Here is a 26,794-nt window from a genome sequence, read left to right on the forward strand (position 1 = left end):
CGGGACGAGGGGGCTCTTTCTGTAAAGACATAATTCAGAGGAACCTCCCCGTTCGTCCAGCTCTGGGTCGGTGGGGGAGGGGCAGTTTGGAAGTTGGAAGACATTTCCCTCCAGCGGATGCCAGCTTCCTCCTTGTGACATGGGTCACGGGAGGACTCACCCGGGCACGGTCCTCCTCAGGGCGGTGTGCGCAGCTGGGCCAAGGCCAAGGTGGGTCCCGGCCTGTCTGTCTGTCTGTCTGTCTCTCTCTCTCTCCCTGCTTCTGCAACTTGACCTGAAAACGGGCAGCCATCTCGGCTGGGCTGGGAAAAGTCTCCTGCACAACTAACTACTTAGAAACACTTGCAACCTCCTGTGGAGTGGGGAGGTGGGCAGGTGTGATGCTTGTCCCGGTGCCCGTGGCTGTGGCCCGAGCCTTTCTGACCTTCTCCGGGGTGCTTCCAGGTGCCCGGAATCTGTGGTGCTCCCTCCGGGGAGCCGAGGCTACTCCCAGGCCCGGAGCACCGGACTCTGGAGCTGGCCACCGCCACACAGAGCCCAGCTCGCCTGTCTCGGCAGGCCAGGGCGTCCTGGGCAGGAGGCCAGGGGGCCCCCTGTGAAGCGGGGCTGGGAGCTCATACTTCCAAGCCTGTCGATTCTTGCAATGTTTGAATAGGGAAGCCCTCCATGCCAGGCTGCCTGAGAAAAGCTTGTTTACTTTTGCCTGCGTAATGGAGGAGAATTAATAAACGGAGAATTTGTCCTGAAAGCTGATGGACATAACCTCGGCCTGAACCCATTCCCCTCGAAGGGCCAGCTCACTCAGCGAACGCTGTCCACCTGCTCACAGAGCTGGCTGGGACCCTCTCTGGGGACAGGGAGGTGAGGAACGCCTTGCCTGTGGGAGGTCTGGGGGCCCCGGTGGGGGGTGGGGACCAGAAACGGGTAGGAAGGGGATCGGGACCACCCACCCCATACCCACCTGCTTATGGTCGCAGAAACCTCCACCTCCCAGGCCTAAAAGAAAGCCACCTGACTTCGCCGGCCCTCCGTCAGCTCCGAGGCGATTGTCAGTCTGCACGTTTGTTTGGTTCAGCGGAAGGAGTGTGGTTTGGAGCTGGGCGCGATCTGGGGTTGGTTCTCCACTGGTGTGAGGCCTTGGGCAGTGACAGGCTTTGTCCACAGTCCCTTACAGAGCTCTCCGTGGGCGGGAGCGTCCGGGGAAATTGTTGACGGCTGGCAGGGGCAGGCCTGGTTTGTAGCATCTGCTGCGTTCCCTGGTGTAAACACTCTACCTGTGGCCAGTGTCCTCCCCGCCCCCAAGCTGGGGCCCTGCGAGGCGCCTCCTGCCACTTGCTCTGAGGTGAGGCATGGGCCTGGTCAGCCAGCCTTCCGGGGGGTCTGGAGAGAACCCCGGGGAGCCCACCAGCTGTAGGAAGGACCTCACCCACCAGTGCTCCCAGGCATGGGTGCCGGGCTGGGGGTGACCTTACACGTGTCCCCTTTGGTAGCCTCTCAGCCCTGCCATCTTTTTCATGGAAGATCGGCCTATATACACCTGCAGCCTGGATTAGCTTGGCGCTCTCTCATTTTTGGCTTTCGTTTTGCAAGAGAAGGAAATAGGTTGGGTCCTGATAACACAGGCCAGGTTGCTGGGGGGCCGGGACAGTGGGGAGGAAAAAGTACTGGCTAAATCTGGAGTCCTGGGGCCTGAGTTCTGCCTGGTCTGGTTTCCTGAGACAGTTGTGTGTCCCCCCAACCCCTGGCCCATTATCCACTCGGGATACGTTCCAAGACCCCCAGTGGATGCTTGAAACCATGGATAATACGGAACCCTGTGCATACTATGTTTTTGCTCATACGTGCCTACCTATGCAGGGCTTAATGTATCAGGCACAGAGAGAGATGAACAGTAACTCGTAATAAAATAGAACAGTTATAGCAAGAGACTGTAGTAAAAGTTACGGGAATGAGGTCTCTCGCTCAACGCATCTTACTGTCCGGTGCTCGCCCGTCTTCTGGTGAGGAAGCGACGGGGACATGCGCACGTGGGGCAGTGAAGAAGGTGAGTCGAGCCGAGCTGAGCTCTCCTGCCCGCTCACCTGCTCACGAGGGGAGGCGAGACTTATGGGCATGAGGACAGGTGGGGAGGGTCAGCTTGCTGGAGGTCTCTTGAGAGGACCTTGGGAGGGAACAGGTGGTGCTGCCTGGGGTGGGACTGCCGGGATCCCAGCTTGAAGGGACTGCTGGGGGGTCCTCGTCACAGCCTTCCCAGCAGCTGCTGTTAGACCCCTAGCTTAGCGGGGAGTTGAAAACTGGAAGTCAGTTAAAGGTCAAGTGCTTGCCTTCATCATAGCTGAGAGGTGGAGACACCCCAGATGTCCATCGCTGCACAAATGGGTAAACGCGGTATGGCCTGTCCGTATGGGGCACTAGCGTTTGGTCACAAAAAGGAATGAGGTACCCATACACACAAGGTTTGCAGAGTGAGAGAAGCCGCGTAGTGCATGATTCCATTTATATGAAATGCCCAGAATGAGCAAATCTGGACACCAGAAGTAAGATTAGTGGTTGCCAGGGACTGGGAGGTGGGAGGAGTGGCAAGTGATGTGTGATGGATACGGGCTCTCCTTTTTGGAGGTGGCAGGAAGGTTCTGGAACCAAACCAGGGGGGTGGGTCATGTTGTGAATGTGCTTAATGCCACTGAATTGCCTCATTGAAAAAGGGTCAAAAATGGTAAATTTTAGGTGTATTTTACTGTACTTAAAAAAGGTCACATGCTTAAGATCAAGGGTCCAAGAGAGATGTGAATGTGGTTGGCTTGGGGAGAGCTGAGTGGAGAGCAGGAGCCATGGGGACAGGGGGCTGGGGCACAAGCAGCAATGGGGGACATGTTTGCCCTCCTGTCCCTTTGATCACCTGGAGAATTTAGAGGCCATGTGTATCTTCGAGCACCTTCTCACGTCATCTCCACATAGGAGTGGCTCAGACAGCCTCTGTGCCTTCCAGGTGTTTAGCAGGGATCATGTTCCCTCCCGTTATGTAAAAAAAAGTCTGGCCACACAGCCTGCATCCTCTTTCTCCTTTTGGGGGTCATTGGGTTTCCTGAGCCTTCAGTACTCCTGCTGTAGGAGAAAGGGACCTGTGGGTCCACGCAGGGGTTGCTGCTGGCAGGAGCTGGGGTCCCTGACCATGTAGGCAGCCGATGCCACTTATAAGAACAGAGTCTGTTAATGGACTGAAATCCTGGTTTTCAAAGGTGGTATGAAATGGGACATTAGCCCGTCCAGGTTCAGCTATTTTGGTCATGACCATCGGATAAGTGTGACCCCCAGGAGAGGTTGGACCAGACGTGCGATGAAAGATAAATAGATTCTGGCTCAGCAAAGAAGGGGAAGGAGATGACATTCACGGAACGCTTACTCTGTGCTAGGCACTCTTCTCAGTTATTAGCTGTTAATCATCCATCCCGCCCCCCCGCAGATGAGGTGGGCACTGTTATTAGCCCCCAAGTTGCCCAGGAGAGACTGAGTCACAGAGAGATCCAACAGGACCCATAGACAGTGCAGCCGGGATCCCAGGCAAAGTCTCCTGGCCTCGGAGTTAACCTCCATGTCATTCTGTCTCCAGGGAGCTATGCTGGTTGGCCAGTTTAGGGTGATTTTTAAATATATCTTCTGGACCATGTGGTAGCATTCTACCAAGAGAAAAGACGAACCAGTGCATCTGTCAGGACCGAAAACCAAGGTAGAGACAGAAGGGCAGCTGGTTAAAAGCTTCTATGTTTTTGCAAGTGTCTGTTATAGTGGCTCTTGGGGGTGTGTTGGGGGTGTGGTCCATCAGCATGTGGGGCTTGCATGGCTGAGGCCACAGGTTCCGGGCGTGGAGGGCCATGCAGAGCTCTGTCTTTTTGGTCACAAGGCGGCCCTGAGCACTATGAGGCAGATGAATTGGCTTATAGAAGAATATTTGTGACATGGACAACCAAAGATTAATATCCTCAATAAATAACTCTTACAATTCAACAAGAAGGGGCAGATTCCATTATAAAATTGGGTTGAGAGAATGAATTAGAAATTTGGAGAATTTATACAGATGGCAATAAGCATCTGAAGTATTATACTTACTTGGGGGTGGGGGGGCAGGGCAGGGGCCTTTCTCACATGCAGGATGATACTTGTATCCTAAGAACATGCCAGTAGAGAAACACCCAAAAACTGTTACAATGGGTAGGGGCATGGCCAGGATTAACCTTAACACAATTAACATCCAAAGGGCAGTAACTTTTCTTACGTATCCATAAGAACAGCATAAAAAGTGTCCTAGTGAGTGAAAATGTTATGGGGATGTTTGGCCTGTCATAAGTAATCAATGAAGACACAACATTTGTATAATAGAAACAAGAGCCCAATGAGAACAGTACCAGAAATATCAAATATACAGAAATAAGTATAACCTTTAAAGTGCAGAATGTAGATTTTTTTTTTTTTTTTTTTTTACAAAGGGTAAAACTTCTTGAAGGGACTCTATGGAAGATCAGAAAAATAATTGGGGAAGAAAAGGAAGATCTTACCACATTCTGGGAGGGTGGGAGTCAAGACCATAAAGTGCCAATTCTCCCCAAAATAATCTGTAGGTTAACATGATTCTTGTCAAAATCGTAATGGGACAGGACAGGATTTGTAAGTTCAGCTAGAAAAATAAATAAATATTCATAGTCAGGAATTTTTTGAAAAGAAGAGTAATGAAGGGTAACTTGGCCTACCAGATTTTTACAGTATTTTAACCAGGATATTTAAATTAGTGTGATAGAGAAATTCCACAAGCTGAGTAGAAGTCCAGAAATAGACTCAAATGTAAATATAAGAACTTAGTAGACGGTAAAGCTGTGATTACTAATCAGTGAAGAAAGGATGACTCAATCAGTAAATGATGCTGAGAAAACTGACTATTTATTTTAAAATAATTATAAATGATATTTCTACTACAGGCTGTAAGCCAACATAAATTCCAGTGGAGTAAATATTTCTATATTTTTAATGAATCCTTAAAAGTCCTAGAATAAAATATATCAGTGTCAATGTAATCTTGGGGTGAGGAAAGCTTTTTAAATATGATACAGGAGTCACAAATCATAAGGGGAAAGATCCTAAGTTGAAAAAAGTGAAAACCTCAGTCCGTCAAAACTTTCTATAAGCAACAGAAAGACAGACTAAAAGCAGAGAAAAATAACTGTGACGTGGATGACCAAAGATTAATATCCTCAATAAATAAAGAGCTCTTAAAATTCAACAAGAAGCAGGGGAGATACTACTACAAAATTGGGTTGAGAGAATGAATTAGAAATTTGGAGAATTGATACACATGGCAATAAGCATCTTAAGTATTATACCTACCTATTAATAAAGGAACAGCATTAACAATAATACCATTTTAAAACTTACTAAATTGACAACCGTTTATAAGACAAAAAGTAATTCCCTGTTTTGAAAGCATTGGGGAAACAGGCACTCACCCACTCTGGTGATGGGAGGTCAGGTTGGTACTGCTTCTATGAAGGGTGATTTAACATCACATATCATAAGGTATCTTTGACCCCACACTTTGATTTCTAGGAACTTAGCCTAAGGAAATAGTGATGTGTGCCAAGATTTAGCTACAAGGTTCCTTTTTGTGGCACTGTTTATAGTAACAAGAGAGGGAAATAACCAGATGTCTTTCAGTAGTGTTACTCAGTTACGGGTTCTCCATATAATTATGTTGTAGGAGAATATTGAAATATGAAATGGGAAGATATATTGCCAAAGAGATTACACATGGAGGGTCAACTTTGGTGAACAGTGGGACCAGATGCATGATTAATGATAAGTACATTCTGGAGGGTCAGCTTTGGTGAAAAGCCTGGTTGTAGAACTTGTTAAGTAAATGATTTCATTGTGCTCACATATTTCTGTGGTTCTTGGCGATGGGGCTAAATTTGCCTCCCCCGCCTCCGGGGACATTTGGACATTCCTAGAAGACATTTTTTTTTTTTTAAGATGTTATTTATTTGACAGAGAGATCACAAGCAGGCAGAGAGGCAGACGGGGGATGGGGAGGGGGGAAGCAGGCTCCCTGCTGAGCAGAGAGCCCGATGTGGGGCTCAATCTCAGGACCCTGAGATCATGACCCGAGCCGAAGGCAGAGGCTTAACCCATTGAGCCACCCAGGCGCCCCTGGAAGACATTTTTGATTGTCACCACTGGAGGGAGGGTGGTATTGCTGGCATCCAGTGGGGAGAGATCACCCCAAAAGGCACAGGGCAGCACCCCCAACAAAAAATTATCCAGCCTCATATGCTAATACGTGCCATAAAATCCCATGTGTTCGCTCCGAAAGTATTAAGGAAAGATGTTGCCGCATTCATAGACCGGCTCATTTGATACTTACTCGGGACATTGAAATGGGGGCAGCTGAGGGTTTAGAAACCGATGTTTTCTCAAGTCAGCAAAGAAATCTTGTGTTCACACAGGAAATGTTTGCTAGTCTGTTTTCCATGGAAAATGTGGCCCAATCTAAAATAAAATCCCAAATTCTCAGTGTTCCTATACATTGCTGTATTTTGGAATTAACGTGACTTAACAAATTGTTACACTTTTTATAGCAGAAAAACCTCAGAGCCCCAGGGAGGACAGAGTGGTGGATACCCCCATCCCTGTCACCTAGCCTTAGCGAGTCACATTTTGCCCCCTTCGCTTCAATCATTTGGGGTTTTTTGCTGAAACATTTTTATTTTTTAAAGATTTAATTTATTTACTAGAGAGAAAGAGAGTGAGAGAGAGCATGAGAGGGGAGAAGGTCAGAGGGAGAAGCGGACTCCCCAGGGAGCTGGGATGCTGATGTGGGACTCGATCCCGGGACTCTGGGATCATGACCTGAGCCAAAGGCAGTCGCCTAACCAACTGAGCCACCCAGGCGCCCTTTGCTGAAACATTTTTTAAAGAAAAGCTTAGGGACGCCTGGGTGGCTCAGTTGGTGAAGCATCTGCTTTTGGCTCAGGTCATGGTCCCAGGGTCCCAGGATGGAGTCTGCTCCTCCTCCTCCTCATCTGCCCTTATCCCCCACCCTCTTGTTCTCTCTCTCTCTCTCTCAAATAAATACATAAAACCTTAAAAAAAAGAAAGAAAGAAAGAAAGAAAAGCTTAGACATTACATTTCACCCCTGAATATTTCAGAATACCATTTCTGACAGCTTAAGGACACGTTCCTAAATCTTCTCCATAACGTGGTTACACCTGACAAAATGAACCAAATGTCGTTCGTGTCAGCTGGTACCCAGTCGGCCTTCAGACTTCCCGTGTCCTTGGTAGCTGGGTTTGCCCGAAGGTTTCGTTGTTAACGCACTGTGCGCTAACGGGTTTTACAAAGCCTTGTGTCCAGAGCCCCATCTCGTCCCTGGGCACGGGCTGCTTCTGAGGCCATAACGCATGTGGGGTGGCCTGTCTGATGACAAGTGCGACGTGTCCACCATCCATCACCGTCATTAATCCTGTGGCTTAATGAAGGGGCTGGACCACGTCCAGCCTGACTGTGGCCCGTGCTGTGCCTTTGGGGTGGGGGGTGGGAGGTGTGAGCTCTGAGCCTCCTTTAGGGGAGTGTCCCTTAAGAGGGGGAACCGCCACAGCAGAGGACATGAGGGAACGAGACACCATCGTGAATCCTTGCCACACACCTCCGTGGTGGGAGCTGAAAGGTTCCCCAGTGATGGACCATGTCCATCAGGGCGCAGGGTGTGAAGCCTGGTTTCTTGGTTCCAGTGTGGCTCCAGCAGGCCTGGAGAATTCTTAGTTGGGGTGTGGGGGCTCTCCAGTGCATCTGGGGTGTTGCACACAGCCCTGGCTTACCCCCTCCAGACAGTCGTGATAATCCAGGGTCCCCCAGGGGACAAAATAGCCCCGGGTTGAGAACCACTGGGGTAGATGCAGATTTCCTGACCTCACCCAGTCCCCCCAGAACACTCCAGGAAGGGAGTCCCGAGGCCAAGCCCAGGGAGCGTGCGGCCCCCCGTGTGCGGGATCTGCTTTGTCCTCCCTGGTTGGGGACTGTGCTGATCCCAGACCGATTCAGTTGGAATGAATGGAATTGCCATCTTCTTTGACCATTGGTCACCCTCAGGAAAGGCAGTTTCAGAGAGCCTAGCTTACTGTTTGCGTCCCCTTGGCCAGGAGACCCAGCTCTGGGCAGCCTGCCCGAAGCAGACCTCTTTCCTTCCTTCTCATCTGTCTGTCTCTCTGTCTGTCTGCTTTTCCCTGCCTTCCCTTCTGTTTCTCTTCTCCTCCCCTCTCCCACACCTTCCTTATTCTCTATCCTGCCCTGGTCCCCTCCCCTCCCCCTTGACTCTCCCCTGGGGGGGTCTGCACAAAGGCCTGGGGCAGAGGTCAGGCTGGGGGTGAGCAGGGCCAGGGGGAGCACACTATGCTGCCCACCCCCTGCCTGGGGACTCGGTCACCCCAGGGAGCACAAAGGAAGCCATTTGCATAGCGGGTTTCAGGACCCCATTGTTTCCTCTGCAGGTGGAAAGGGCCACCAGCCTGGAGGAGGATAAAGGGATGAGCGGGGAGGCCAGGGGGAGGCCAGAGGAACAAGCGGGGGGGCGGAATATTTAGCCCTTCCCGGGAGCTCTTCCCACTGGGGACTCCAGGGGATGGCTGATGGGAATGGGACAAGTGACAGGTGTCAGTGAGAGAGGGGATTGGAATCCCTGGGGCGTGCCCCCGTGTCACACAGATGTCCCAGGGTCCTTGTTGGTGAGCAGGCTGCAGGGCTGGACAGAGGCAGGCTAGAAGCCTCCGCACAGGGTTCCTGTCGAGGCCCCGGGCTGGGCACTGGTGGGCAGTGCACCGTGGCTGGGCTGTGCCAGGAGGCTGGCACAGCCCTGGAGCCCATGGTCTGCCCTCTATCTTGGTCAGGACTGCTGTCAGCCTCGGCCCCAGCAGAACCTCTGCAGCCAGGACCCTGGAGCAAGTAAGGCTCTCCCTGCCCTGGGGTGGGGGTTGGGCAGCACCTGCAGTGGTCCCTTCGAGTTCTTCTATACCTTGCATTTGTCTGCCAGGGCGACCTCACAGCTGGAGCACCAGGAATTGACTTTCTCTCCGTTCCGGAGGCTGGAATTCCAAGATCAGGGTGCCCCGGGGGGGTACCACGCAGTCTGTAGTGGGTCATAATGGCAGCAACCTTAAACCATGTAGTTTTTTACTTAAGAGCATGGATTGTATTTCATGATTCTCTCCCCACCCCGATTAAAGTGTTCCCCCAAGCTAATAGAGAGTTTGGCGCGCGGTCTTCTCAACACAAGCAAGCCCAGTGGGCTACCTGATCTATCTGGCCCCTCTCGGCTTGTCAGGAAGCCGACTGAGTCATAGGGCCTACTGGCCCCTGGGCTTGGGGGTTTGCCTTGGGGGCTTTTCCGGGTCTGCGTTGAAAGGACCGTGGGGGATTTAGACCAATGAAGGGTGCCAGGACCCAGGGGAAGGGAAGGAGAAGGGGAGAATGGACTTGGGCATTATCTGCCTACTGACTGGGTGTCCTCCTTACTGTGCACATAGACCTTCAGGGTTGGAGGGAGCAACGTAGCCTTGAGGCCGGGAGGCTGCCGGCTGCCTCCTCCTGCATCCAGGGGTGATGCCCAGACTGCCTTCCCAGCCGCACCTTCTGCTGTTCTCTGCTGCTTTGTCCCTCTGCCCCTAAAGCTGTGGGTCCCTGCTGTGCCCCAAGGCGCGGCCACAAAGATTGGGGACTTTGTGTCTTGAGACCCCAGGGCAGAGCCACCCCTACTGGACTGGTCAGGGTCTCCCTGGGGAAGACGACACCAAGTGTCATTTGCTGTGTTTTATGATCTCTGCTCAGTAGCGAAGGTCTCTGTAGGATTGAGAAAAGGAGAAAGTCGTTTTGTTTGCAGAAATTAGAAATGGGCTGGGGTCCAGGCTGGATTGGGCTTTCTACCCATTGCCCTCCCCTGCCCCCTTCCACACCCAGCAGGTGGGACCCACCCTCGGTTCCCTGGCCAAGCATTCCTTCTGCCCCACAAGACCACCTCCTTCGGTGTCAGGGTTGGGAAGTCATACTTCAGTGTCTGCAGCAGATGGAAAAGGCTCTGACAAGGTGGTCATCTTTTCGGGCTCCAGAGTCCAGGACTGTCCTGGCTCTGGACTTCATCCCTGCCCTTTTTCCTCTTTGTGGCAAAGGTACTGCTGTAGATGGAGAGGAGGTGGAGTGGCAGCCATTCTTTGGGGTTATCAGGGGCCCTGAGACAGAGATTCTTGTGCAGATGATTTACTGAGGGTTGTTCTCGGGAGAAATCGGTAAGCGAGCGAGAGGGGGACAGGGCAGCAGAAGAAGCTAGGAAAACATTTGGGTTCGGGAGAAGTCTGACCCAAACCTGATCCCGCAGAGAGCTGAAGAGTGAATCACACCACAGTTATCATGCTTAAAGGTCAAAGGACTGGACAGTTATACCTGCCACGTAGCCTGGCCATAGGCTATGGACTGCCCGCCGCCCCCCCAGGAGGGGGTGTGCAACTTCCCAGGTATTTGCAAGTAGAGCAGCTTCCATCAGCCAAGGGCAAGCCTCAGAGAAGGTGCAAGTGGGAGCCGTTAGCCGCCAGCACCTGCAGCTGGACGTGGGTGTGCTGGCCCCATAAGGGGGCTCTGGGCCGGGTGCAAACCACATCTGCTGTACCTGGTACACTATTTGAGGGGAAAACACGTTTTACTGGGACTTGGGGACCATCTGTGGGTCTTGTCTACTCCAACCTCCCTACACTGTAAAAAGACCTGGTGGTTATTCTCTGGGGTCCCGTGTCCCCCCTCTGGTATCCAGCCAGTCAGTAAGGACTGTGGATTAGGGCAGGCTGTGACCACGACAAGAAGCGCTAGCAGTCCCACGCAGGTGTTTCTGGTTGGTTGGCTCCGTTCCAAGCAGTGAGGCAGGGGCCCAGGCTCCTTCCATCATGTGGCTCTGCCGTCCCCTCGGGTTCTTTGAGTCATCACTGGTTTGGCCAGAGAGAGCTTAGGGCCCGGGTGGGAGGCTTGTCTGGGCATCACTTCCTCCCCCGCACACCGTGTCTCGTTGGCCAGAACTCAGTCACATGACCATACTTGGCTTCAAGGGGTGCTGGGTAATGTAGTCTGTAAGCCCAGGCGAGACTTCTCCGGGTGTCACGCCTACCCATGTCCCATTGACCAGAACTCAGTCACATGACCACACCTGACTGCAGGGGGTGCTGGGCAGTGTAGTGTGTAAGCCTGGGTTGGGGGCTTGCCCAGGCATCACTTCTCCCTGTGTCCTATTAGCAAGACTTCAGTCACGTGGTCACACCTGAACGCAAAGGGTTTTGGGTAATGTAGTTCGTAAGTGCAGGAGGCACAAGAACTGAGCACACTCTTTCGCCATAGACCTTTGTTCGCTCTGTTTGACTTCAGGGGCCTCTGTGGCCACCTCTGTCATCGTGGTGCCCCAGTTATTGGCCCTGGAAAGAGATGGCAAACTGTGAGGTCCTTTTTCTGTGTGTAGGAAGGACAGGGGGAGGGGGCGTGCTTCCCGCCGGACAGCTGCCCGGATTTGGGGTGTAGCCCCCACCTCCACCCCGGGAAAGTAAGCAAAAGCGACACCGGGTTGGTTCCAAGGCATGACCTCATTGGCAGTGGCTTAACCAGCTGGGCCAACCCGCCCACCAACCAGCCGGCAGACGCTACAGGGCTACAGGCATCCCCCTTTCATGACCTTCCTGGGGAGCCCCAGCTTAGCCTCCCCCTCCCTTGCTCCCCTGAACCACCCTCCAGTGCAGACAGCAGCTCCGGGCTGTGTCCACCATTGGCTCTGGCTGGAGCAGTGTTTCGAGAGCCAACTGCATCCCCATCGGGACAGCTTTGTTTTCCCTGCCGAACACAAAATCCCCTGTTCGCTCAGAGAGCCGACAAGGAGACCCCGTGGGGCCGGCCCTGTGGGAGCAGATTCCGGTGAATGCAGCGCCCCGAATGGCTTCAGCTTATTAAAGGCGAATACACGGGATGACTCTGCCCTCCAAGCGGGAGCCAGAATGGAGGGCACAGAGCTGCTCCAGGGGATTAGCAGCCGCAGACGGACGCTGGCAGGTGCAGCCTTTTCTGCAATTTGGAAGGGTTTATGGAATACGGATCCTGCGCTCTCTAAATCCTTGCCTTGGCCTCTTCTGGGCTGCGGGCTGCAAGTGGGGATTTCTTGCCCAGCCAGGCTCGGTGATGCTTTGGGAGGACCCTGCACACCCCCGTTCCCAGCATTCCTTGGGAATTCCAGTCCGAGGATTTGTGCACTCGTCTGTTTATTCATTCCGTCTTCATTCGTTCATCCCCTGCACACTTCCTGAGGGCCGGTGCGGGGGCCTGTGCTGGGTTTACAGAGATGATGGAACCCCGTGGAACTCTCTGAGTTCAGGGGACCATGGTGCGCCCTGCGGGAGAGATGCACGGATGATTCTGAATCAGACCTTTAACCTGGTACAGTAAGTAGAGCCAAGTTGATCACGTGTCAGCAGCGCCCCCGCGGGGCCTTCCACAGGCCTCCCAAGGTCAGGCTTCGCCGAGAGCCCTTGCCGGGTCTGTTCTTCCTTCATCCAAAGCCTCAGGTCCAGGGTGGCTCATCACCAGTGCAGATGACGAGCAGGAGAACCAATGGCATAGCTAGAAATTCGGGGTCCTCAAGCGAAACCCCTAGAATGTCCATCTACCGTGGCAGAGTTGACATATGAAAACAGCTTAGGGGGCTGTATTTCTCCGGCTCTGAGGCAGATTCAGTCTCCATGTCATTCCCACGTAGAGATGGGATCCCCGCCATCTGCCCCAGCCGGAGACCCCTCATTTAGCTGTGGACAGCCCGTCTTTCTGCAGCAAGTGGACTTCTTTGTTTGTCCTCTCCGGCGGGTTTGCTGGGCTCATCTCTGGTGCAAGGATTTTTGTTCAAGGTTTTGGTGAGCGTGTTATAGTGGGGAGGGGGCAATGATGGGGGTGGTGGGGACCTCGGGCATACCACAAAGCCTGCTATCGAAAGGGCGGAGGCACGTGAAACCAGTGCTCTCTGAGTAACTGTCCTTGAGCTGGGGGTTTGCAGGGGCACAGGCTGCTACGGCCGGTTACTACTTATGGGAGCTGGTGCTTGTGGAGGCTGGATACGGAGCTGAATGGTGTCCCACACGTATGCCCCCACCCCCGGGGGTCAGAGCCTGTTAGTCTTTCTGCACCCGATTTTTCCCAGCAGCCTCTCCAGGAGGCCTGTGCCTGACGCATCTGGGGCGCCCTCCAGGACTGGGAGACGGAAGCCTAGCCCCAATTGGAAATCCCATGTCTGGGGAGTTCTTGGATACCGAAGAAGTGGTTGGTTACAGAATGGCAGACTGGTATAAACGATGACCTTGGCCGTCTCGTGATAGCCTAGACGTGTCCAGGTGGGGAGGGCTGCACAGGAATGAGGCCCAGGGTGTTTACTGGCCTCTTGGTGACCTCCAGCCTCTAAGCCCTGCAGTGGTCAGGGGACAATGGCTGTGCCTCCACCAGGAACATGAAGACTTCTAGAACCTTCTACGGGAGTGGGGGGTGGGGAGGGGAGGGGCATTTGTGTCTATGGTTATGTGGGGCCTGTTGAGAATGCTTTACTTCCCCAAGGCAGACACACTACCCTCGTTCTGCATGTGGGAAGGTAGTGGTTTGGTCTCGACAGGGCAGATTTCAGTATTTGCCAGGGTTCCTGCGTGGCTGGAGAACGAGAACCACCCCCCGCCCCGCCCCAGTACTGTTTGTAGACACCTGAGTCACAGTTCCTTGAAATGCCATGTACCTTTTTTTTTTTTTCTTTTTGATCATTCCGGATGGAAATCTTTCCCAGATGCCTCGCCAGCTTTCCTGCTCCCTGAGCGGTGCCCACTGAACATGATCCCGCCTTTCAGGTGCCTCAGTGGATGCAGGGTGGGACGGTGCTGGGATGCTGTCATCATCCCGAGGCTGTCCGGCTGTGGTAGGACTGCTTGCCTCTGTTCTCAGTGGTGTGCTCAGAGTGTGCTTCTCTCGGTCTCGTCGTTTCCTGCCTCCCCTCCACCTTCCGCCGGCTAGCCCCTCCTTCTCCCCACCATGGGTCAGTCTCCAGAGGGCCCCCCCACCCTTTAGGTCTCTCCATCCTTCCATTCCGTGTTCTGGGGCAGCGCCGACAGCATCCATTCTCAGTCCATAAGGAAGGATGCTTAAGCTATGAACAAAGACCCAAAGGGATTTGCTTTTGCGATGGCAGTTGAGCTGCTTGGACCTGCTCCTTCCTGGTTCTCCCCTGCCCTGTCCCTGAGACAGACAGGTGGCCTCCACTTCAGCAGGACACTGTGGTCCTGAAGCATCTCCACGCTCTGCCTAGATGCCCGTGAAGGAAGGAGAAGACAGGACTAGTCCCTTTGGCTCTCACTTCAGATAGCCGAGGAACAGAGAGGTTAATTTAAGGAGAGGGACCAGTATGGTGGGACTTCTGAAAGCTGTGGTCTTGGGGTTTGGGGGAAACAGGGAGGCTTGGGACGCTTCCTTCGAAGGTCTTGAGGGCTGATCTATTGGGTAGGCCGGCGGTGGGCGTGTGCCAGGCTGGTCCAGAGTGGAGAACGGAGGCCACCTGCGGGAGTTACGGAAACAGGTGAGGTCCAGCTCACAGAAGTCCTGCTTAACCTAAACTCGGAGGCCTGGTGAGGCAGATTTAGGCTTGGTCTGGCAGCAGGGAGGGGCCAGGGAGGGCTGGCCCACCTTCGAGAACCCTTCCAGCTCAGAGAGGCTGGACTCCCTGGCCGGTGCCCGGTGTATCATTTGGAATAAATCACGGATGGCAAGAATGTGTCAGCTTTGCCAGGGAGCACTGAGAACAGGCTGGTGAGTTCTGGGGTTGACCGTGAGGTCTGCCATGAGCTCGGCCCGGGAGGCCGTTGGCCCATGTGCTGCCTGTTCGCTTTTCCCGCCCCAGGCTTGCTCTTAAGCCCTGTCTCCTCCGGCAGTCCTCATCCCCCCATCCCGGAGATAAGTTGTTAACGATCAGGCCCTACAATCAGGAGCCCCCAGTTTCATACACGCTTTCCTCTCTTTTTTTCTTTTACACCCTGCCTCGGGTCTCGTTTGACGCTAAGGGCCAGAAACTCCTCTGCTGTTTTGGGGGGTTGGGGAGGGAGCGCCTCCCAAAACCCTTGTAGGAAGAGGAGTCTGTCCCTGGGTGCGGTGGTTTCCTGAGCGCCTGAGAAGGGCCCAGGGGCAGCTGGTGTTAGTAAAAGTGACGTGTCCCCGCCAGCCGGGGACCCGGGACACCGGGCCTCAGTCTTCTCGTGTTTGTGATGGAGATGGCGGTGCTGACCCTCGAGCCCGTCTCCTCAGAGGTTGTTACGCCGCTCAAAGGAAAAGCGCACCTGGGTTGGGGGGGCTGCCCAGGTGTAGACTCAACACGGCACAGGTGTTCAGGCTGGTGGTGGGCTGAGCCCCAGCTGCATCTTGTGGACAGGACAGGATCTGCCAGCGGGGAATGGGGTGACCCCAAGGCCTGCGGGACTGGGGGCAGAGGCGGGGCTGGGGCCATCTTTGCGGTGGGATGAATCCCGCCGGCGAGGTTCCCACCAGCTGGGGAGGGCTGGGGGTGGGCGGCCCGGGGTCCGGAGAAAATTCTGGATGTCCAGGAGCTGGTTCAGCCTGTCGAGCTGTCCTGCCTCCAGTCGGGAGGGCTTTCTGCAGCCCCAAAGGCTCTGGGCAAGAGGCTTTAATCTAATTACATGCTTTATTTCAGCCAATTTGTTTTCCAATCCATCTTGTTCAGCAAGAAGAAAGAGCGCGCTGGGGGCTCACGGCACCCTCTTGTTCCAAGTGGAGAAGAGGGGCTGCTCTCCTGCCTCATGTGGCCAGCACAGCCCCTGACCTCTCCCGGCCTGACCCCCCACCCCCAAAACCGGGCTGGAGGCCACCCTGCCCCCCACCCCTAGGGAGGGCCCGGGCTGGTCACCGCGCTCATCAGAGGGAGGGAAAGGCTGCTTGCTGCTCCCCTTTTCCAGGAGGCCAGTGTCCCTATATCTTGCACCAGGCTTCCAGGACAGGCTTCCGGGGCAGGTGGAGTTGGGGGTGGGGAGGGCAGGGTACTCATTCCTGTGGGGTCAGCCCAGCCCACAGTCTTCCCAGCTCCTCCTGGAAGAGCTGCCCTCAGACCCAGGCCTCGGTATTTTAAATCTGCAAATATATTCTCACAATAAGGCAGCGGATTTAGAATCCGTGTTATTAAAGTCCAAACCCGACACCAAAGCCCTCGCACCCTCCCTGGAGACGGAAGATTTATGGGCTCCCGTTGCACTCCCCAGGCAAGGAGCCGTGGCTCGTCAAGGGCCGGCTTTTGTGTCTCCCAGCATTTTTCAGAACCGTCTTTCTCCACTCTCCCTTCAGACCCCTGCCTCGGGCCTTTGCTTGCCTGCCTTCTCTGTGTTGGGGTCCTGTCTTCCGCCATTGGACAGGGGAGCATGGCAGCAGCCGAGCCCCCCACCCTTTTACTCAAGTCATTCAACGAATATTTATTGAGGGCTTACACGTGTCCCGGGCCCTAGGGAGAGAGCAGCGAATGAGGACGTGGCCCCCATCCTTGGGGAGGGAAGCGGAAGATAGGCCAGATTGAATACACGTTGTGTAGCCAGTGCTGGGAGGGAACCAGAACCCCTGAAGATGAGTCGTCTGCTTTTCCGAACAGCCAGAGGCCAATCAGTCCATATTTGAGTGAGAACTGTAAAAAAAAAAAATTTTTAATCGCTCGTGCCCAGCAATCCAGTGAGAAGTCTCTAATTCAGAGAGGTGCGGTCATGCACCCAGAGACACACAGCCTCTATCTCCTGGGGCGAGCATTCCCCGTTCCTCCACCGCCTTCCTGCTAACGTCCCTCCCCCAGCGTCCTGCAGCCCTGAAGTTCAAGGGTGTTCTGAGACAGGCCGTTCCCACTGCATCGCGTCCTGGGGTGCGGTGGAGATGGACGCTCCAAAGAGAACAGGCAGAGGAGACCTGCTGGAGAGCCCCTGGGGCCGGAGCTCGAGGATGTCGCTCCTCAGCTACCAGCCGCGGATCCCAGCATAGGCAGCAGGGCCTCCTGATCCTGGGGGGGCCCCCCACTCAAGCCCTCTCCAGCCAAGCTCATGCCCCCTTTGTCGTCACGGATGCTCAAGCCTGAACCCGCGATTTCTCGTGGGTGTCACTGAACAGTTGCGAAAGTTGCTGACCGCGTCCCTTGTTTGGGGAGCCTGGATCTGCGGGTTTGGTTGGCTCAGCGGACTTGGTATCTTGCAGGGGCGACTGCTTTTGGCTTATTTTATACTGCGCTGTCCGACGGGCTCAGGGAACATGCGGGGGTGACCTGTACCGTGCCACATGCTGGGACGGAGGTCCGGGGCTCTGGGGGGGGGGGGGGCAGCGAGGCTGTTTTGGAGTGTTGGATGCGCGGCTCTGGGTCCAGAAAGGATGGTGATTGTGGAGGCAGATGAGGCTCCTTTTGGGGGCCCAGACCCCGCCCCCCACGCCCACACCCGCCGCTGCTTGGTTTGGGTCAGTTTCATAGTCTCTGCTGAGCACCAGGGTCTGGCCCCAGCTTTCCTGCTGCTCGTCATTCCCCTTATTCAGCTGGGGACCCAGCGAGGGTGCTCTGAGGGCACGTGGGCAGCACCTTGTCCTCCCCGAGGTCCCAGGCGAGAGGTCCTGTCCTCGAGAGGCCGTCTCTGACCTACCTGGTCTCTGTCACCGCACCATCATTGCTCCCTCCTAAACCCTGTGCGTGGGCGGGACGGTTACTGTCATCACCGTGACCCCGTTTTATTGATGGGGAAACTGAGGCTCGGAGTGGTTAAGGGCCCCAGATCATTGGGCTGGTGATGTGACCCCTTTCAACAAGAAGCAGCTGCTTTCCCTGGAGCCCCTCCCAGGTGATTTCAGTGACACCATCAGGGCCAGAATTGGGTGTGTGGCTGCAAGGGCGTGTTGGAGAATATTTAAGTTGGAAACATTGCGGTTTTGTATCTGGGAAGAAAGGAGGGTGGGTACTGGAGAGGCAGTAGCAGATCTGTTGGACCCAAGGCTCATGTTTGAGCCGTCACAGCGGGTGGCTCTGTGGGGGAAAGTATGGGAAAGGAGGGCCCTGGGTGGGCTTTGTGCAGTGCACATGCTGCCCGCCCCTCCAGGTGCAGCAAGGGGGATCATCTGGGAAGCCCTGGGTGCCTGTGGCCGTAGCTGAGGAAGGGGCAGAAAGGCAGGGCAGGGCTCCCCTTGGAGCATGGGATGGTGGCCGGAGCACTAGGCTTGGCTGTCCCCCGCTGAGCCCCAGGCCCCCAGCTTGATGCAGAAAGAGGATCGGCACTTAGTTCATGACACTATAAAGCACGCAGGCCCATATTTCCTCACCAGAGTATGTGGCTGCACACTGAGCAGGAATGAGGCTCGTGGGGCCGAACAACAGGGTAGATTTCTAAGAGCTTGGGGGCTGCCTCTTTGTAAGGACAACACAGACTGGAGGTCATGTGAGGTGGGGGTTGGGCAGCCCAGGGGACCCATCCCTGCTAGTGGGAGGCTGAATGTCTCCCTCTACCCGCACAACTAGAGACCCTGCACCCCACAGCACCAAGCAACCTAGGCCGGACTAGAACCTTCTGGTGGCTTTGCATTCCATTTAAAGTAGAATCCAAAACCATACCTGACCCCACAAGGCCCATCAGACTGTGGAGTTGCCTCTCTGCCCCCTTCTTTGTTCACTCTGTGCAAGGTACCCCAGCCTTCATTCAGTTGCTGGGAGGTGCCGGGCACGATTCTGCCTCAGGGCCTTTGCACAGACTGCCTTCCCTGCTTGGAACCCTCTTCCTTCAGAACTTCTTGCCCTGCCCCCTTGGCACCGTGTAGGTCTGTGTTGTGTCACCTGCTCAGGGAAGATCCTTGGCCACTCCGGCTAGAACAATACCCTCACTCCCAACCATATTATCGGACGCACAACTGGCTGACCACTCACTTTTGGCTTGTCCCTTGGTACTAATGTGTGTGGAATTGCGAGAGGATGGAAGTTCGTGGACCTAAGCGTACACTCACCATCTCTTGCGGGGGGGATAGAGCACTTCCCAGTGGCAGTGGCCCCGTGGATTACCAATACAGGGGTCGCCTTGCTGATGCCAGATACCAGCTTATTACAGGATCCCCCATAAAGAAGTGGGCCCCATCATCACTAAGGGGAGACTGGCTTCAGAATATTTTTAATGTTTTTTTTAAATATAAGAATTATATACTCATTTTAGTAAAATGAAAAACATAGAGAAGCCCAAGCAAGAGCATAAAAACCAACCACAGTCCCACCAACCCACATTTCGGTGTATAACATACTCTTCTAGAATAAAATTCAAACCCCTGCCAAGGTTGACCAGCCCCCAGGCACCCCCCGATCTCTGGCTGCCACACCCTCCATTCCCTTCATCTCTCCTGCCTGGCCCTTTGCTGTCCTGTGTGCTTCCTGGATCTAAGTCCTTGTCCTCCTAGATGTCTCCTCCCTCAGACTGGCCTTCATTAATGCATCCCCATGCTTGTTCTCCACCAGCACCCTCTGCTCATCGTCTCCCCTTTATGAGTGTCCCTCTTGGGCGAGCATGTCACACTCATGTTACTGACCTGTCCCCTCTGGCTGCAAAGCCCCAACGACTTTCCAAGCCTCACTGTCTACCCAGTGCTTCCCAGCCCTGGCCACAGGGATCTCGTTTAGCCAACTTTGTTAGGGAGTGAATGGATGATAACTTCACAGATGTTGGGGTGCTGCACCAAAGGGTGAGCATCTTTCTGTGGTTTTGACATGTTGATGCCAGTTGAATTCACAGAACAGGAATTTGCACCCCTACCTCCTTGTATGTGTGTGTTTTTGCATTTGGCATTTCACAAGCCACAAGTCCTATATTCCCAGTTGAATTCACAGAACAGGAATTTGCACCCCTACCTCCTTGTATGTGTGTGTTTTTGCATTTGGCATTTTACAAGCCACAAGTCCTATATTCCCATCGGTTTAAGCTGCATTTCCTTGATCACTTGAGATTGGCTGTTTTATATCTCCTTGGTCTCCCTTCCGCCCCCCCTCTTGTGAATTGCCTGTTCTTCTCCTTTGAATTTTGAGTTGCTTGTCTTATTGGTTTGGAAGAGTTCTTTATATATTAAAGACCCCAATCCTTTGCTCTCTGTGTTGCAAACGCTTTTGGCTTTTCTGTAGTCATTTGCCTCATAGTTGCAGGCACTGCATGCCTCTCTCCTCTGACTTCCTCATTGTGGGGGGGGGGGGGCTGGTGGCAGTGGTCCTTGGGTTTTCTGCCCCAGAGACCCAAGTCAGAAGGGAGTTATGTTGTAGAGGCGGGTAGGGCTTAGAGGTGTTGGAGTGGACGGGCAAGACCAGTGGGGCTTAGAGAGATGTCTGGGGACTCAAGAGCTGCCCGGGAGCCCGGCTTTCCCGGAGAGCTGGATGAACCCTGGGTTCAGTGCTTATGGGTGAGGATTCTGAAAAGGTGGTCTTAAGGTGGGGGGCAGCGTTAAGTCACCTGCAGCTGTGGAGAAAGCGGCAAGAGTGGCTTCTCGAGCAGTGCCTCCCCCATCCTCACCACGTCTAATTTATGAAACCCATGGACACCCGCCGTGGGCAAATGGGGCTCTGGCCTGAGGTGTTCCAGGCAGCTCCATGGCTCCCCAGTCCAGTGGAACTAAAATACACTTTGTCCAGGCAGACTGGCCTCACCTGCCTTTTGTCACCTGCTGGTGGGCAAAGTGGCCCTGTCGATATGGATGGAGCCAGCGGGGTGTCCCTCCTAGTCCCACTTCCTTGAGCTCCTCCACCTGGCTGGGGGAGGGTGCCGGGGGTGGCACCAGGAACCCCTCCCTCCTCTGCGCCCAGCCGGTGGAGTCTGCCAGCTCACCGACCCTTCATACCTCCACCTTGCGATGGATCTTGGGGGCTGGTGTCCCTTGCTCATTCCCCTGCCCCCGCCACAGCCCCACCTTCCCGAGCCTGACAGCCCAAAGGCAGAGAGGCAGGGGTGCTGCTCAGAGCGAGACCTTGGCCAGCTCCCCGCCCTGCTCCGAGGGAGGTGCCAGATGCAGTGCCCTTGGCTCCGAGGGGGGGACACTGGGCCCCGCCTGCCATATGCTCGGAGATGAGCTTCGATCCGGCGAGCAGGCCTGCCCAGCAGGATTTTTGGCACCTGGGACACAGGAGGCAGACCAGAGGGATGAGCTACCCAAGGTGGTGGGAGAGGAGGGAGCGGCCCTGCCTCTGGGATTGAGCCTGTAGGGCCCCCTCTTGGCTCTTGGCTGGGGGTTGGTCAGGGGAGCAGGTGGGGGGAATAAAAGGGAGGTTGGCTGCTCCCAGGAGGAGCCAGGATGCCAGCCAGCCAGGATGGACCTGCTGTGAGCCACAGATGGCAGCCTCTGGGTCTCCGCGGCTCTCCCGGGTCCCCATGTCCCTCCCTGGCAACTCCCATCTTTCTGGGGAGGAGGACGGGAGCCGCGGGTGACTCTGGTGTGGGAACCCCTGCAGCTCTCCTGCCCCCTCCATTCGAGCCCCAGAGGGTCCCCTGAGAGAGTAGGGGCCGCCAAGCATCCTCCTCACCCCCTCCCTCACTACTCCTGTGTGAGGCAAACCCAGGCGCTGAGGTGGGGGCCCGGCCACTGGTCCAGGGAGGCTGGGACCGCACGGGACGGGAAACATCAGGCCTTATTGAATGAGATCAGTTGGCTGGGCTGCAGGGTCTGTGTGACGGTAGGCTCATGCTGGCTTTTATATCAGGGTTGAATCATAGGACATGGCCCCCACTTTTTTAAAGTTCCAAATTGGTCGATTTTAGGTACTTGGAATTTCTTAAGTAATTTCCACCTCTTCCTGTTTCTGCCCGGATCAGGTAGCGTAAGGTCCAGAGATGGCCCAAGATTCTGTCTCTCTTTGTTTGACTTGTACATATACATTTTCCTAAAAAGTCATGGAGTTCATTTCATGTCAGTTTCGGCCTAAAGCGGTGTAGGGTAGCAGCCTTCTGATTTATAAAATAATTACAATTTCGACTCTGATTATAGTCCCTGATATAGGCCTGATTTCTCTCTCGTATTCATAATTAGACATGACAGTGTTTTGTCTGGGGTTTTTTTGTTGTTGTTGTTGTTGTTGTTTTGTGTGTGTGTGTATGTGTTTTAAGTTTCTTGGTTTGGGGGCTTTCCTGAGAATCTGTTTTTGGGGGTATTTACAACGTGTGAGTTTTTTCTGGTGTTTCAACTTCTGCTGCCAGTCTCCAGCTTTCTTCAGAGTTTGTTTTGCTCGCTGTCTAACTTCTAGAGCCGAATACATATATTTTCATTCTTCTCTGTTTAACAATAAATCCTGTTCATTATGTTGCTGTCGGGAAACATGGCTTGTATGATTCCAGCTCCTTTGGAATTAATTAAGCAACATTTTACTGCTCAGGTTACTGTCTGTTCCCTTATGTGTTCCTAACACTTTTGTTCTTAGTATATTTCAATATGATGTTATTCCAGGCAAAACATTCTCTTTTTTTTTTATTACGAGGTGAACTACTTTGTTAGCGGGTGACGAACTTAGAACGTCTTTAAAGAATCTTTATAGTGTCTTCTTTCAAAGTTGTAAGCTTTACAAACAAATCGCTTCATTTAGTGATGTCCCTCCGAAGTGGTTTTTTTTTTTTTTTTAAGATTTTATTTATTTATTTGACAGACAGAAGTCACAAGCAGGCAGAGAGGCAGGCAGATAGAGAGGAGGAAGCAGGCTCCCCAACGAGCAGAGAACCCAATGCGGGGCTCGATCCCAGGACATTGGGATCATGACCTGAGCTGAATGCAGAGGCTTTAACCCACTGAGGCATCCAGGTGCCCCAGTTTTATTTTATTTTAAAGATTTTATTTATTTATTTGACAGAGAGAGACACATCGAGAGAAGGAACATAAGCAGGGAGTGTGGGAGAGGGAGAAGCAGGCTTCCTGCGGAGCAGGGAGCCTGATGCAGGGCTCGATCCCAGGACCCTAGGACCATGACCCAAGCTGAAGGCAGATGCTTAATGACTGAGCCACCCAGGCACCCCTGCCTTCAGGTTTAGAACCAAATATGATATCTCCGCCTCACAGGTTTCCAAGTCCGTAACCACGTTTGTAGTGTATGGTCTCACCAAGACTGCCCCCTCTTAAACTCTTCTGATTCATTTCCTGATTGTCTGGAAAACATTCACAAGTACCTCTCTCAAAAGGGATATATGATTGGAATATTGTCTGCAGCCTTGCACACTGGAGAATGCCTTTGGCTCGTTGTGGCCTGCACACACATACAAAATAGTCTAGCTGGGTATAAAATTCCTCGGTCACAGACTTTTCCCTCCTCACGACCTGTGGGCATCGTTCCATGGCCATCTGGCTGGCTTCTTCTTGTTGATTTCTAATCCGCTCATCCTGGGATTTCATATGTGTACGAAGATGTGTCTGGGTGTTGGTCTCTCTTGCTTGATGTTTTTCCAAAAAGTTGGTGAGCCTTCTTGTGCATATGTCGGTCTGCCTTTAGCTCAGAAGTCCGATCGTTCATTGTTTCTATCCTGCTTGGCTTCTGCTGCCTTCTCTCCCCATCATACGTCACCCTCCACATTCTCACCGTTCTCTCCTTCGTCTTTATCCTTTATCCTTTATTGTCTTTATCCTTTTCCTCTAGAATCTGCGAGAGTTTCCCCAGTTCATTCTCTGTGTGTCCGAATCGGGTGTCTCCAGGATCCCTTCTCTTGACTGCTTCCGAAATGGGTTTTGATTGAGCTACTGAGTGTTTTGGTTTGGGTCTTGGTTTTTCCAGCTCCTCTTCCTCTCCTGTGTCACGTTCTTTGTATCATCCTGTGGCCTCTTTAGCTCAGGCTGGTCTTCCCTTCTGGCTTTCTTCTCCAACTTTACAGAAGCCATGTCTTTTCAGATCTTTTTTTAGTCTGCCCTAGTCACACGTTGTCCATGGCTGTTGTCACGCCCCAGCAGTGGACTTTGAATACTTGTGATAGAGACTGTATGGCCTGCAAAGCCTTAAGTATTTACTGTTTAGCATTTTGAAAAAAAAATTGCAGATTCTTCTACTAGGACAACTGGATTCCCATCTCAGCTACACACTGGACAGCAGGGGACTAGATACAGCTCTGGCCCTGCTCCCTGGCTCCTGCCAGTGTCTCCCTTTGATTCACTGTGTTCCTTGGGGATGGCATCCTTCTACCCGCACTGCCTGATATCCTCCTTCTCTGGGCTGGTCATTTTGATAAAAATGAAAGTGCAAATATGCAGGTGTGCTGTCGTCCTTCTGGGCCCTCCCCTTCCTTCAGCATCCCGTCCCTGGAGGAGGGCACCAGCCCCAGCTCCCCTGCCTACCTCCTGCCCATTTGTTTCCTGCTCATTGTCCCTGTGTCCTCTCTTTCTTTGAGATCTCTCCATGTGTTGGACGAGAGGCCGTGTCTCGAGGTAAAGCCTGGGACAGGTTTTCTCCTTCCTCCATCATCTGCCTTTAATTAATAGAGACTGCTCCCAGATTCCAGCATGGGGGTCATCTATCCATTTGTGTTTTTTTGGCGGGACTGTGAATTTTCATTTTTCTCGTTGTCTTTACAGCTCTTTTGGCACCAGGCAAAGAGGGGCTCCGTGGGTCGCTGCCAAGTAGATATGCCATTTTGAAGGAGTCAGAACCACATGTGAAACCTGTGGCTTGTCCCTCCTGAGGCCGTCTCTGTGGTTGTGTGTGTATTTGATAGAAGAAGAAAAGGCAGGAACATTTTCCCTACCCAGGGACCACTTGTCTGATGACCTCAGTTGTGTGGAACACACCCAAAACAAAGAATCCGCCAGCCGCCAGATAGCGGCCATGGTGTCTGTGACCTGGACGTTACTGACTCTACCCAAAGGAGAGCGTTTCCATCGTCCTCATTCCAAGCCCATTTACCCATGTTTTACGTACAGGTCTAAGAGTCTCGGTCTTTGTTTCCCTACTCTCAACCCAGCTGGAATCGACAAATCCAAAGGGAGTGGGGGGACATCTCACAATGAGCACATGGCCCTTAAGAAGTATTTCTGGGGCTTCTGGGGGGCTCCGTGGGTTGAGCATCTGTGTTCGGCTCAGGTCATGATCTTGGGGTCCTGGGATTGAGTCTCCGTGGCCGGCCCACCCCAGCTCTGAAATGGGGCTGGTACTGCGATGTTCTCATTGGGCAGGGAATGGATGCCACACATTCTGGGACGATGTCTGTCCCAGGTAGATATCTGGCTCTGGAGAGAACCACTGTTGGTGTTAGCAGGAGGGAAGGCAAGAAGTAAGCCCAAGGTGCCCTGGGAGGAGACTGTCACCGGGCTCTGCCACCGTGCCTTTGGCCCCCACAGTGCATGGCAGGTGTTCTAGAACCTTCCTGAGCTCTGGCTTCCTGGCTTTCAGGTGGGATTGACAGGGACTCCCTCACAAGTGTGCAGAGCCCACGGCTACACGGTGCTGTGTCCCCCTCCCCTCTGGGTTGTGTGCCTCAGTGCCCAGCTGGAGAGGCCCCCCGGGGAGTGAGAGCGGAGATGATTTTCCGGAATGCAAGCACAGACATGGACCAATGGCTTTTGACTTCGGTAAAAAATAACCAAAAGGCGAGGAGTAAGGGGGTTCAAGGCCGTCCCGGGGAGATCACCCAGCATTCCTGTTAGCTCCTCTAAGTGGGGAGAGCAGGGAGGGAGCCCAGCCCACTCTCAGGACCGCGGGTCTCTTGCACATCCTGGGTTCAGCTGCGGCGGTGGCTTTGCTGTGCGCGTCATCTGTTCCTGTGGTGGCTGACCCGCGGCCTGGAGCAGCTGCTCCCCAGGGTGAGGCACGGGGCGCTGGGCCCGGTGCGGATGCCTTGGGTCCATGCGTTGGGGCTGCCATCACATTGCGTTGACCGCTCGGGCTTGGTGGCTGCAGAATGCAGGCGGTGGTCCCTGGACAGCTGTGTCCCTGCCTCCTGAGAGGTCCCCTCCCTCCCCTGGTGGCCAGCCAGCTATCTGGCAGAAGTCACTAGCAGGATAGCCTCCGGGTGCCCCTGGCAGGGTGTCCTGGTGACCAGGAGGGGGTCCCGGGGCTCAGACCACAGGGGACCAGGAAGCGGGGGGGGGCTGCGTTTTCCCCTATTTTCTGAGACTTGTTCCCCACTGCGTGCTCCCCCTGCCCCTCCCAAAAGCTGGCTCAGGAGGCAGCAGGGGGCTGCCAGGCCGTGGGCCCCCTGGGCAGTGGGATGGAGCAGTTTCGACTCTAACCGAGGCACTAGTCCGTGAATTCCAGGACCTGGAAGGAGGCAGCCACATCTCACGGGGCCAGAGACCAGCTCTGGGGTGGGAGGTGTCTCTGAATATTCTCTGCATCGCTAAGCCGGAGGGTGAGGGGCACTGGGAGGACTGACTCCCTCCCCAGCTTTGTCCTGTACCCCACACAGATCCTTCCTTACCCCCAGGTCAGCTTGGCAATGCCCTCTGCAGGGGGAGGGGCTGCACCTGCTCCTGGGGCGATCCCCTCAATGTGTGTGTGTCCCCTTTTTAGCCCCCCGAACCTGTCACCTGGACATACCCCTAGCTCACCTCTCTTGCCCGATGCTGCCATGGCTTCTAGAACATTCTGGGCCCTCCACCGGCTGTCTGGGCCTTGCTGGAACACGGGGTACTCCTTGTGCCCTGCTCTGAGCTTCACACCCTGCTGGCATTGTGTTTACTGAACCACAGCGTGGCATAACCCAGAGAGCAGTCCTTGGGCCT

At 54.0% G+C, this 26,794-nt stretch overlaps 1 protein-coding gene across 3 annotated transcripts in view; it reads left to right on the top strand.

Annotated features, from left to right (window-relative positions):
* Nucleotides 1-26,794, top strand: part of NTN1 (netrin 1) — a 168,980-nt gene that overhangs the window by 127,750 nt on the left and 14,436 nt on the right. The gene's annotated exons all lie outside the window — the stretch shown is intronic.

This window comes from Lontra canadensis, unplaced genomic scaffold, assembly GCF_010015895.1.
Source record: "Lontra canadensis isolate GAN:19392208 unplaced genomic scaffold, GSC_riverotter_1.0 scaffold110, whole genome shotgun sequence".
In the NCBI taxonomy this organism is placed as follows: Eukaryota; Metazoa; Chordata; class Mammalia; order Carnivora; family Mustelidae; genus Lontra; species Lontra canadensis.